Source organism: Vanellus vanellus, assembly GCF_965231255.1.
Source record: "Vanellus vanellus genome assembly, chromosome: 9".
Taxonomy (NCBI): Eukaryota; Metazoa; Chordata; class Aves; order Charadriiformes; family Charadriidae; genus Vanellus; species Vanellus vanellus.
In genome coordinates, this window is record NC_138914.1 from 19,151,185 (window position 1) to 19,165,016 (window position 13,832).

Sequence of the window (13,832 nt, forward strand, 5' to 3'; positions counted from 1 at the left end):
AAACCCCAAACCTTCCCCTAATTCCATTTTGTGGAGGATTTCCATGGCTTAATTGTAGAATGCTGCGTAGCAGGCTGCAAATATCCTGAGCATGTCTGTGGAGCATCCAGGCTTGCTAGCTGGCAACATCACACAGGTCAAACCAAACTCAAGATACACTTCAGCTGAAAGTGAGATGCCAAAGTTGTACTGTAGACTGAGCTGTAGTTTTTGGCATGAATTTTAGGGAACCGCAGTGCAAAGCACTGAAAAGCCTGGCTGAAATCTCCTGCACACAACACTGGTAACTTCATTCACACACAAGTAAAACAACAAACTTGAATAGAACTAAAGAAATACCCACCAACAGTGCTCAGTGGTGTAGGAAGTTCTCAAGTACAATCAAAAATACAGCCAACTCATAAATTTTTATTCTCACATGTAATGAAAAATTTTAAAATTTTTAAAATTTTTAAAGAGTAGCAAGAAGTATCATCAAGAGCTCCTATTGAGTGGTAGCTTAATGCCACAAAAATCTACTGTGTAGAAGATATTAATACGGATTTATTCATTATAGCTTCAGGAATGCATCTGGAAGAGAACTCAGCTGCCAATTTCTGCTACACGGTTTCTAACCTACTCCTCTCCAGCTCAAAAAGATTGTGCTCAGCATATACCTACAAGGTCACAAGTTAACTCCCAATTCAGCTCCGTCTCTATGAGAAAGTAACTGAGTAACTGAGAAGTTAAGCAAGGTACCAATCTCTATCAATCTCTCTTGGTTCCTTACGGATTTCTTCCCCGCTCCCAGGACGAGGCAGCACAGGGTGAGCTAACGCAACCGCGTGCTCCCAGCCCACCCCTTCTGAAGACCTTCCTCCTGCAGATGGACTGACAGCCTAAGCTTCCATTTATTCTATCCTTTACGATGGAATGCTGGAAGATGATATCACTGGCAACCTGCACGATGCTTGGCACACAGTGAATAACTAACAAAATACTTTTTAATCATTAATCAAAATATTTCTTGGTAATGGCCTACCGTAATCAGCTGTCACACTGCTAAGCCAAAACAAAGGCAATGCTGTGAAAAATGCCGAGCAAAGCATATAGTCCAACAAATCTGGGGATGTGCCACTGGTTTCTAATAGTGTAGCCCTGGCAAAGTACCCTCAAAATTTAATTGCAATTAGGGTATTTTCAGTCTACGGGATCCAGCTCTCAATTAACTTCTATACCTAAACTAGGTGATGTAAAACTAACCTCATCTTTTTTTGCAACACGGAAATATTTGAGACACCCCCCCCCCCCCCCCAAAAAAACCCAAACAAACCCAAAATTAAACACCAAAGAGGCTGTTTATTTAAAAGATGCCAAATACTGGCAGCTCCTGTTGAAGTTGATTGATATTCTGCCCAAGTCAAGTTGGGTAGTTATTCTGGATTTCATAAGCAGCTCTGGTGTTTTATGTACACAAAATTGAGAGTACAAGTAATTAGCACCCGCCATGGCTGATGCTTACAGTCTGGCACCCCAAAGATTATCTTTTGATAAATCTCGAGGGGAGGGGAGCACAAGCGCTGCTGGAACAGAGCTCATTTGGAAATACTTTGGACTCTTCAGTCTCACTTCTGCATTTCAAACCTCCTTTCAGCACATGAAATATTCAGATGTTAGCAACTGGAGGCAGCATTAAAAACAGTTACAGTTCATTAAAGCCAGATGGCTCACTTGAATATGAAAAGAAATCAAACATAAGTTGGATGTTGAATTAAAGTAAATCAGCTGGTGTCTGAGGCTCAATATTATTTTAAAACAAAGGCACATGAGACAATGGGGACATGAGACACCCCTACGGACGAGGGAAGAAGCTACAGAAAAGATCAGGTTTCAGCAAATTCCTTCATGCAAAGGCATCCAGTAAAACCTATTTCAAAACGCCGTGTCTACCATATAGAGCTTCCCTCTGCGCAGGCAGGCAGAAAACCTGTTGCAGAGGTCTCTCAGAGTAGGGAAGAGGTTCTTCGGTCCCTGAAACCTACAACTCTGCCATCGAATACTGAGATAAATCTACTGTTAACACCAAGAAGGAAAGGTAAAGGTCCTTTTTGTTACTCTTGGGCCATACTCTGGAGGCGGGAGGAGAGGGGTTAGATGTTTTCCTGGTCCCTATGCCCATTCACACACGTACCTGTGCTTTTTCACTCCAAAGAAATACTAATTATGTGTTCCCTATGAGGGGAGATGGCACATGCACTCCATCTAAAGAGCTTTTTGTAACAAATTCTTCATTGTAGGACTCACAGCTATGGCATAAACAGTGCCCTGTTCAGCACATCTGCTAATTAGGTCCACTGTTTGCAGCGGAGATTCTTGTTTGCATTTCAGAAAGAAAAACTATTCAGGACAAAAGCACCCCTCTACTACAAACTTCTGTCTGAAAAACATTCAGAAAGAACAATGCGAAGCATAAAAGAGGTACAGAGGAGCGCTCGGCAGCGGCAGCAAGCCTCTCCCACTGTGCAGTTATAAATACGAACCGAGCAGTTGTTCCCGGGCCTCCTCGTGCATTTTAACTCAGTGGCCCTTTCAGTGAGTATTCCCAACTCATCTCACTAACGCACAAGCTCACCATAAAAGCTTTTCTGTAGTTGAGATCTAGAACTCTTATGACAAAATTAGCTGGAAGGAGAGACTTTTCCTTCAGAGAGAAGACTGCACCAACACGACACGCCAGCGGGCCCAATCCTGCCGCTGCAGCGGAGGGAGCTCTGAAAGGCAGGGGCACAGACCCTCCCAAGCCTTACTCCTGACGCCACTGTGCACAATTGCACTTACAACCTGCGGCCAGCTCCACACGCTCACTTGCCCTCTGCTTTTATTATTACTGCCGAAATAAGCAATTTCCACAGCCTGCAAAAGACCACTTCAACATTTTTTATAACCTTCTTCCTAATCGAACACCACTACAGTCAGTCATGAACATAGGCATGAGCTGCCCCTTTTGCTATGAGAAGATGAGACAGTGGCTCCAGGGGAGCATGTTCAAATCAAGATTTGTAGGCAACTGGGTTCTTGCAGGCCACACGCCTTATCTACACATAAGCAGCTCTAAGCTAGCCAAAGTGCAGTCCCACGGGGTCCTTTACCCCAGGAGATAAGCCAGGCAGAGAACATCAGGCCTTTGGAAAACACATTTGCACCTTCTCCACGGACAAACAGACTCCACCGGTGGCCCTGTCTGAGCCTTTGCCGACCCCTCACTGATAGGAGAAAGTAAAAAAACGGAAAGGACCCTCTAGGATGACCACTTAAGTGTTTTAAATTCCAGTAGAATTTATTAACATAAATAAATAAATAAATTTATAGCACAACATAACTATTCAGGTAGGAGCCAACTTTATTTTAGGTCCACTTACAATGCGTAGTACTTGATTCCTCAAATATTTTTATGAAATCCATTACGGACATACTGGTGAGTTTCATATCACAGTAATTTGGAGTACCATTACTCAGTATTTTCAGCACAAAAAATGTAAGACACCTAATAAGCAAATTTCTCAATTGGAACCAAAACCAACAGCCCTGGAGAAAATTAACTTTTAAGCTACTGAGTGCGAGTTTCATTCACTCTTTTGTAGCAATGCACTCACAGCACAGAAACACACACACCCCGCACCCCCACACTAGGGTCAGTACAGTTCCTTAATACAGCCATATCCTTTTGGGGGAAAACGTCAGAGACTCTGGCTAGACCCTGCTGCCAACTCAGTGGAAGGATACAGCTGATTACCTGCCACAGCAAATCAGCAACCATCTCCATCAGGGCGCAACGGCAGATATTTGCCTCCTTTGAAAAAATCTCACCCTTGAAATCAGGGCTGAGAGAGGCAAAAGCAAACAAATATTCAGGATAGCATTCAGTGTAAGAAATCTTTCATATCTGTGATGGTAAGGAACTGCTTAAATTTCACAGATCAGCAAATGTCTGCATGATCACTTCTGCTACACTCGGCTAAGCAACTCACCAAAACCCCACAAAGCCGCACTGCCGCAGGAGCGTGCTTTGCTCACTCTCCTCTCCCCCACTCGAGGATTTTTAACTCCATTCATACCGTGCAAGAGCAGCGCAGGAACAAAACCAGCCTCTGCCTAACCTGCCACGTGGGAGTACGAATCTTGCTTCGCGTGTTTTGTGATTCAACAACACAGCACCAGAAGGACAGTACACAGCTGTCAGACAGGATATTCAAACTATTTTCTTGGGAAGCAAAGTATTATACATACCTACTTCTACGCCCTCCCCTCTTGCCCCATTCCCCTGCCATTCTCCCTGCTGGAGCCCTCGGCAGAGGTACAACTTCTTCAAGAAAGGGTCTCCAGAGTCCCACACTTCATGCAAGCTCCTAGTTCTCTAAGCCTTTTAGAGTCAAAACAGGGTTTAAGACCTTTCTTGTAATTTTGTCTTCTCTTATTTAGTCACTAACAGCTGGAAGCCTGGATAACACTTAAGATATTTTCTAACTTTCAACTGTATAAACAAAGTAAGTATTTCACAGCTATATGCCTTTGTAGTATCTGACCCCCCACAAACAAAAGACAATGTGGAAGACTTCTCACCACCTCCAATTTATGCTGGATGTCGTGGTTTGGGCCGGACTGAGATGATTCCAATTTTTCAAGCCATTTCAATTGCTGTTCTGTGACGAGCAAAAATCATTTTCAGTTCATTCTGCAGGAGAGGAAACTACCGACCAGAGAGCCCTTGGCTCAGCACTTTCAGCGCACTCCAAATCTTTCCAAGACAGCCCTGCAAGGCCACGAAAGTAGACTACAGATAGGCAAAATGAAGTGTGATGCTTCTATAACAAAGTAATAAAAATACTACCAATTTCATTAAAGTCACAGCTGCCAAAGGAATTATCCTGTCCAACATGGAGAACAGAAACCTTTGGCTGACTTGCATTTCTTTAAAGCGTTAGTTTTACACACACGTATGGAACAGTGGGTTCGTAAACAGGAGTTTATTCGCTTGCTTCTCTACGGATTTATCAAAGATAAACAGATCATTGAATCACCCTTTATTGTAGGTATAATCACCAACATTTTCCTTAGGCCATCTTGATGGCATATTGTGTGCTCCGAAACAAAAGCAAAACCTTCCTACGTTATTCCTGTATTTAAAAAATAAACAACAGGGGCAGCAACGTCTCCACGTTTTTTTCAGTTGCTAGACCCACTGTAACCAAACCTAGTCTGAGTTTCCCACCTTCTGCTATCATCCCTCTAACCTGCCTCTTACGGTCAAATCATACAATTTTGTTCTTTTGTAACAGGCCCCAGGTGCACCGTCCTGGTGACCGGCCCTTCCCCAGCAGCTCTGGCTGCAGACTTTATCTTACGTAGTTACGTTCCGTCCAAGGACCACAGTAGGAATCAACAGCCAACTATCCTTCATGAGAAGTTGTTATTTCATCAAAAGCGGTCAAAATTTCTGAAGTTTCAACCGCTGTAATCCCTCTCTACCAAGTCTCTACTCTTGTCAACTTACTTGGGCATTTTCCTTCCAAGGATAAAAATTGTGTTCGTCTCAACACTCGACTCTCGCTCTTTGCAAAGGAAGCTTTTCTGGAGACACGGCACAGGACTCCTGCAATCCCTTTCATCTTTTTGCCTGCCAAGAGCAGGCTTTGAGTGTTCTTATCTGAACTGCTTCTGTATGGCCTTTGAGAACAAAACCCATTGAACACGAAGATTATATACGTATATATATGCAAATAGGAATTACTATCAACAGAGTTAGATTAATTATTAAAATGTACTGTATTTCTCTATCACACCTGCGCTGCAGTCCCCACTCACCGACCAGTACTCATAACAGTTCCACCCTTCCATTTCCCTGCTACCTCCATTAAACCTGTCTTAGCAGAAAAGACCTCAGAGTTGTTCATGCCTCCCATTGCAACAGCAACACCGAGACTCCTCAAGAGCACGGCATTTAAAGAACGCGCCTCATGTTCTTACATTTTGGAAGAAATTCCCAGGAAATATGAAAGGCGCAAAGGATCTGCTGTGGAGAATCCAGAACGTAACCATCAATAGCAACCCAGGCTTACAGTAAGTCACGTGGCTCGGGAGCATGCTTCATACCTTCCAAATGAAAGGAATTACAGACCTGCAAGCACCTCTGCAGGGGAGGTCAGCCAGCCTGCACCACTGCAGTCCATTGCAACGATAAACTTTTTTTTATTATTATTCCAAGGGTTTATTAAAAAAAGCCTCTGTTTATGACAGCTTCGCAGGGTTTGCCCACAAACGAAGCGGGCAGAACACCAGCACTCACTGCTCTCTTTGCACTGAATCGGTAAGCCCCAAAGTTATTTACAGACTTCTAAATCGTTGCTCCTTCATACACAGACACCTTCAGGACGCAGGCAGGTATTCGAGCAACACGCTTACAGGGCAGCACCCCAGCTGCCCCCGTGTCCCTCTAGCAGAGCCCTTACCCCTCCAGCCAAGGAAGCGCACCTGCAGCCCTCCAGCCTGCACCATGGAGGGAGGTGGTGGGTCACCGCCACCAGCCGCAGGACGTGCGCCGGCTCGGCTCCCGCCTGCCCAGCGCGCAGCCGACGCAGGCACTGCTTGCTTTGCGGGCGAACTTGTGTCAGAGCCCCGCACGTCAGGTTAAATACAGCAGCTTGCTGGCATTACGCTGACAAATAAAAACCTTGCAGCACATTGAAAGGTTACAGCCTGGCAATCCTTTCTGCCTTGAAAATGTGGAAATGCTGTCTGTGAACGTGCATTTTTATTAGCACAGAGATATTTACCAGAGAAAAGGAGAGTACTTTTTGTCACAAAAAGGGACCCATATGCTCATACCTTTAACTCAACCTTTTATTAGAGCTATTTGTACAACAGAGAAAAAACAAACAATAATCTATTTAACACAATTCTGCTGATACACTATGTGGTGGTTTTTTTCTTTCATTTAGGTTATGTCAATTTATGCAATTTTTCCGATCCCAACCTCTGCCTGAAGTCCAGTTGCTTCCAGGATTTGACTTACACCTGGCTATACACAAAACGCACTTAAAACTGGAAAGCCTGGTTAATAAATGTTGAAACATTCAGGTCTAGCTCAACAAATTATGAGATCTGCCTTCACAACCTGTGCTGCGCTACCAGCTGGTAAAGCAATTTCCATGAGACTACACCCTAAGTCCAGGTGAGAACGTAAAAGTCACGGCTCTGTTCCCAGCTAATTCAGAAGCCACTGGACAGCCAGAGCATTCACTTGACAAGGGAACAACACACAAAAGGGTGTCCCAAAAAGTTCCTTCATATTTACAACGGGTTGCAAATAGAAGCTATTAAGAATTGCTTAGTTTGACTCTTTAACATTCAAGATAGTGGAGGTTTTTGCCAAGTCATTCAGGTTTGGGTTTGTTTTTTTAAATGCAAAATCTCCAGCATTATCCTGCTTTCTTCATCTACTTCCTACAGCATACAGACTATAAGATCATTGGGAGTTATCGGCCAAATAAAGAAACCAGACAGAACAGTCTGCTCCGTTTTCGTTGTCGATTTTTTATCACGTATCCTATAGCACAAATACAACTGCGTAAGTTACAAGTAGGCTAAGAAGCTGAAGGAAGAATGTGAAGTTCCTGCTGCCCCCAAGCCCCAGACAACAGCTCAGCAACTTCTTATTCTCTGTATAAAGACAGGCAGCAGGAATAAGTAAATACTCTTCCAGTAACGTAGTATAATTCATGGTGAGATAAAATAGAGCGCTCAAATGGAAAGAAAATGACTCCTACTTCTACTTCTGCATCCCTAGCGCATTAAATATTGAATCCCACACAACACAATGCTGTGATACGGATGGCTGTCCAACAGAAAGCGATACGCAAGAGTTAAACTGCCAGCAGCAGGGTCACAGCCACCAGATTAAGGGACCCTTTAAACTTAGTTTGAGTAGCCTTGAAGTGAAATGAACACCACCACAAACAGCATTATGAAATATCTGGTTTCTCAGCTTCCCCACAGTAACTACACTACATAAATGGATGCAGTATCCTGGTTTAGACCTTTTAAGTGAAACGACTAAACTTTTTGTCAGTCACCACCAGTCTCGTTCTGGCTGGAATTAAAAACGCACAGAACTTGCTCGGATGCTGTTCAAGAGACAACTCTGAGCCAATGCCAAGACTGGAGATGTGCAGTAGAGAGGCCTGGAGAGCAACCTGCCGAGAGCTACAGGTAGCAAAGCGGACTGCATAAGCACTTGACAACTATTAGCACCAAAAGAAAAAAGAAAATCGTGGTCTCAAGGAAGAGCACTCCCATTGCTAAGTGGTAGAAGACAATGCACCAATGGATTAACATAACTAATACTCAGCTATCCATTGAGAGAAAAGTGTTTTAAATCAAAAAGTACGTTCATTGCACATATATTTTAAGCAATTAACGAAGATACAAATTCATCTGTAAGTACCTGAAATACAAAGATTACTGGAGAAATCTGGAAAAAATTCATCTGTCAGAACACCAGATTAGGAAACTAATTCAATGCAGGAAGGATGTCAGTCCTGCAGATAAAGTATGAAAGTCAATGCAGTCTTAATGAAGTTACGATAAATAGCTCCATAATACTGCTACGAGGCTCGATTTATTCAAACAAGTCCTCTGTGCCAACTCATATTCTGTGCGTACGTTATAGGAAAGTCTCTGAATAAAATCTGAGGGGGACACTCAATTTGGCTCAGCACTCAAGTCATGTAAAGGGAAAAAAACCTGCACTATCTTCCAAATCCCTTTTTGAAATTGAACTCCTGTTCCAGAGAACCACCTAATGGATGCCACCACTGCTGACAATACAACAATTAAATGAGAAGACGCAGAGGGGGAAGGAAGGTACTTTGCAAATATGACTTTTAAAAAAGTCAATCCTGTAAAACGCTTTTAATATGTAAAAGCATACTCCTACATGTTTCCTTCCTTTGTCATGTCATTGAAATAGTTCACGATACAGAAAAAGGTAATATATTACACCCGTTTCTCCTAAACCACAAGTTACACACAGAAAGGGCAACTCTCCCTCAAATGCCAATACAACCACAGGACAAACTCGGACCCCATCAGCCAGTGAGGGCTCACACCATCTCCAGACTTTGAGATCCACAATACAGCCCACCTTAACACCAAGGACATTCATTCCCAACAAGGACACTCTCCACCCCACCAATACAGAAGATTAAAGGTTAGGAGCTAAACCTATTTATCAACACACTGACATCTAGTTACAGATCCCATTTTCCTAGAGCAAGCTGGAACTCCAACACATCTCCAACTCAACCGGTGCACTTCAGTGCATATCACTTGTGAAATGATAGCCAATCTACCAAATTTGGGTTTAAATAGACTTGCTGGTCTAACCTTATGTTGCTACTTTTGAAATATTGGCACTGATATTAGGGGACAACAAAGGGAATAAATCTCATTCATACTTCTTTACAGACACAGAGTGTCTGCCCTGAGGAAATAACTAATCCCCGTTAGTCAAGTTGTGAATGGCAGGCTATAGGGAAAATTAAGAAGGAAAACAGCCAGTTTCAAGGTTTGTAGTTTTGGTACCATATAATTTCAAATTAAATAATTAAAGTTTAAATAATTCCAATTAGAAAAAAAAACACCTTTACATAAAAGCAAATGCAGATTCTTCGTCAACTAATGATACTTGATCATATAGTCTATATAGACAGATGCAACCACGAATCAACCTGCTGTCCAACAGACATAAAACCTATTTGAACAAGCAGCAGCACTTAAATAATAGTAATTTAAAAAAGATTGCAAATAAAAGCTGCAGAAGTAAACAGGACACAGTTTTATCAAAAGCGCTCATCACAACACATGGAGCTAGATCAAAACAGACTCAGAATTCGTAATTTTCGTTATGAAGAAATTAACTTACTCCTGGGTAGCCAGCGGAGGTCACAGAACAGGGAAATAAAATGGGGAAAGCCTGTGGCTGTAGAAGTTGTCTTTGGCAAGTGAAACTGAGTATCCTTTTTCCTAGCAGGGACACTGTGCTACCTAGCTACTATTGTGCTACTCTCAAGATGTGAGCCTCAACCTACCAAGTGAATTCACATGTGGGAGCTAATACATTTGGGCAAGTGATAAACAGAAGGATTTTAGAAAGCGACAACCACACCCAACACTCATTTAACTCACTCTACAAAGTCACCTCATCATCAAGCCCATCAGCACTCAGGCCTTGCTTTCAGAAATCTAATAAGCAGTTTTTCATTTTAGATGAAACCGGAGAGTAAATGAGACTACGAACTTTCACGAGTTAGGACTCCAGGCCTGTTGTGTCATTTTCTTCACAAAACCACCTTTCCCATTACAGCATCACTTCAGGACTTCAGTGCCTCAGGTTGTTATTTTCATAGCTTAATCTCAGTGCTTCATTACTGTGAAAGGCAACATCTTATTACCACAGAAGTACTGGAATGCTACCAAATAGCAATGCAGGCAGCAGGTGCGCCACCACAGCATCTGCAACAGCCCCACTTCCCACTCCCCTCGGAGCCAGCAGTGTGCCCGTACCCCTCCGGCTCTGCAGCGCAGGACAGACTCCAAGCAGGGGCTGCACCTCCACTCCTCCCTCCAGCCATGGTTCCTCCCTGGGGCCCAGCAAAGCACGCGCTGCCTCATGTTCTGCATCACCGATTTCATGATGGTACTACGCAAGGAGCAACAGGATCAACACCGCAGGATCGAGCAGACATTTGTAGCAGTTGAACACGAAGGTGTCACCTTCCCCTGTTAACAGCTCACCGCAAGGAGAGCTCTCAGTGCCTCCACTAAGTCAGCTCCGGGCCAAGGAGCAGCAAGGACACCCCCTTCCTCCTCCTTGCAGCTCCTGCAACCTGTGGCTGACCCACTCTTCACAAAGTCCACTCCTAGCACAGTACACAAACACCAGCAGCACAGAAAATTAAATAGTAGCAGGTTTCACTTCTTCCATAAGGCCACATTCTTCCCCTTGCAGACCAGCTCGAGTATCAGTTCAAAGCACGCTACCTGTATGCTATCCAAATGTTAAAACTCGACAGGATTACAGTCCTTTCCTACTCACAGGCATTCCCTAATTTAAAAGCAAAAACATGACTGTGACTTAAAACAGGCAAGAAGCCAAAACCAAAACCACCACTCTGCCATGCATGGGAGCCAATGGGGAACATATCTCAAAAACTGTGTCCCCTTGCTCAAACCTCCAAATGAGAATATAAGAACTTCTAATTCAATTTTCATTAAATATAGTCACTGTCTGTCTCAACTATTTGAGTAAAAGTTGCCACCTCAAGTCAGGAATCCCAGATGAAGCAAAATTCAACTTCCTATAATGCATATTTAAAGATCTCTTAACAAAAAGTCTTGGGGGCAGGTTATCCTACATCCTAACCTCCACTAACTGTTCAAAAAAAAGGCCCTCTGCAGTTTGAGTTTGGCAGTCAGATCTCGATTTTGATCCCCGACCTGTTTCATAGGTTTCCTGTACACTTTTAAACAACTACACTGCTGCTACTGTGAGAGGCATTCTGAGCTGAGCTGCTCTGAATTTTCTAAAGAGAGCGTCGCTGATGAAATGTCACGGTCCCTGTAGAAGTAGGAAGTCTTCAGTATAACCACCTCGATCTAATCTAATCTAATCTAATCTAATCTAATCTAATCTAATCTAATCTAATCTAATCTAAATTACTTTAAAACTGATTCAACAAGATTCACCAGCTCACCAGTGCAGGATCTATCACTCTATCTCACTCCTGTGAGAAATAATAAAACTGTAGATGAGGTTACATGATTTCCCTGCAGGTGGAGGAAAGCCCATGGTGGAACCAGGATCAGACGCAGCGTGTGTCTGTCAGATACTACTGGGGATTCAGATTGTAACAGCAAAAATAAATGTATTTTCCCCAATGGTGACAAACATGAGCTTACTGACACTGCTCAAATGCTACCAGCAAAGCCAGTGATACTGAACTAGACAGAAGTATCTGAATTATTTAGTAGACAGTGCAGAAGCACCAAACAAGCCAAAGCATGATCTGACCAAGAAAAGAACGAGGGGAAAAAAACCCAACCCAACAGCTATTAGTTTTCCATTGAAGAGAAGAAACAGCTGACCACAGGGTTAAGACAGCAGCCAGGGCAGAGAGGAGGGTGCGACTGCACAGCCAAGGACAGTGACAAGCAACCCTGCTGATTTTTGAGAGCCAACCATGATGGTGATGGAGCTGCAACATGAGACAACATCTAAAGACTTTTTTTTTTTTCCCCCCTTTGGACAATCTTTCTGAAACACTACCCAAAAAACCAAAGTACTCCTTCGCCAGTATCAGGGAAGAAGTGGAAGGGAAAATGCACATTTCAACCACTCCTTTAATAATCCTGTAGAGAAAATCCTGACCAACTGATGATGGCTAACATTTCTTCAAAGGGAACATTTCTTCCTCATTTAACTTACAAAACTCTGTCTCCTGCAAATGACATTTTATTTATAGCAGTGGTATTTGCTGTATAACTGATTGGGGAAGGCTGTAAATGAGCATCATTGCATATATATGGAAAACAATGATAAAGCAGTCATCAAAAAGCTACAGAAGATTTAAATATTCAAATAAGGCAATCTGCATAACCCCCACCTGAATTTTAATTTTGCAGAACTTATTTCATAGCTTTATGCTGTAGATTATCTGTGTGAGCTATTTCTTTTCCACAGAAAAATGGCATCTTGCACTTTAAGAAGTGTCCACCAATTCCCAGAGTCATATTAATTTTCATTTTTGGACTGAAGGTAAAGGAGGCTTTGCTGTAGGAGGACAGGTTATTTTTTTCAAAGTCTAAGTGCTCAAGGCAAGAAGGCAAAGGTGAAGACACCGATGAGCCACAGTAAGGTTATGGTGGCAGTGAACTGTATTGAGGCTCCTCACCTGTCAAGCAAAACAACATTATGACTTGTAGCTCTCCAAAATATGAGCTATCAAAATGGGAAGGAGAGGAAAACAGTGGTGCAGAGGTAGGGGGTGTGATCAGACATCACGGCAAACCAGCCTTTATATTGGAACAAGGGCTTCCAAAGGAGAGAGAAGACCAACTTGTGGAGGACCCCACAGAGAATGGGCTTGTACCAAGCAGGTCAAAAAGATGTATTCACAAATCGGAAGGCTAAAGCCTGCCCACAGGGCAGCTTTTGACCTGGTATTACTAAGCATGTAAGTTAAAAAACCCCAATGCTCTTGCAGCCCTGCCGAGCAACGCAGTGCAGAAGGCCAGGACATACAAAACCATACATTTGCACTTCATACACTGCAAACACAACAGGTAAGGGAAAGCAGGAGCTTTTCTTGTCCAAACCTTACCCTGAAATCTTGAGCAAGGCAGATTCTGAGCAGTCTTTCTTTCCAGCCCATGGGATTTTAAATGTTATCTTCTGCACATGCTCATTTAGTGGTACTAGTTACTTTTTCAACAATTTTGATTGTGGAGAAGGACTATTGCTTTGGAAACAGCACTGTTTCATCCTTAGTGCTGCCTGGATTCAAAAGTGGGAACACCAGAATATTCCTCAGACAACAAGCAAAAGATCATTTTTAGTAACACTCAATTCCCTGAGCACAGAAGCATCATATCATATATATTTAAAGAAGTATCATGCCTGAAAAGCTTAAATTTGATAATAAAAGCTTCAAGAAGGGAAGGGTGTTAGGCTCCTTCCCGTGGTACACAGAAAACTTGGGAGAGTGGGAGTCAGAGAAGGGAGAGGGAAAACAGGGGGT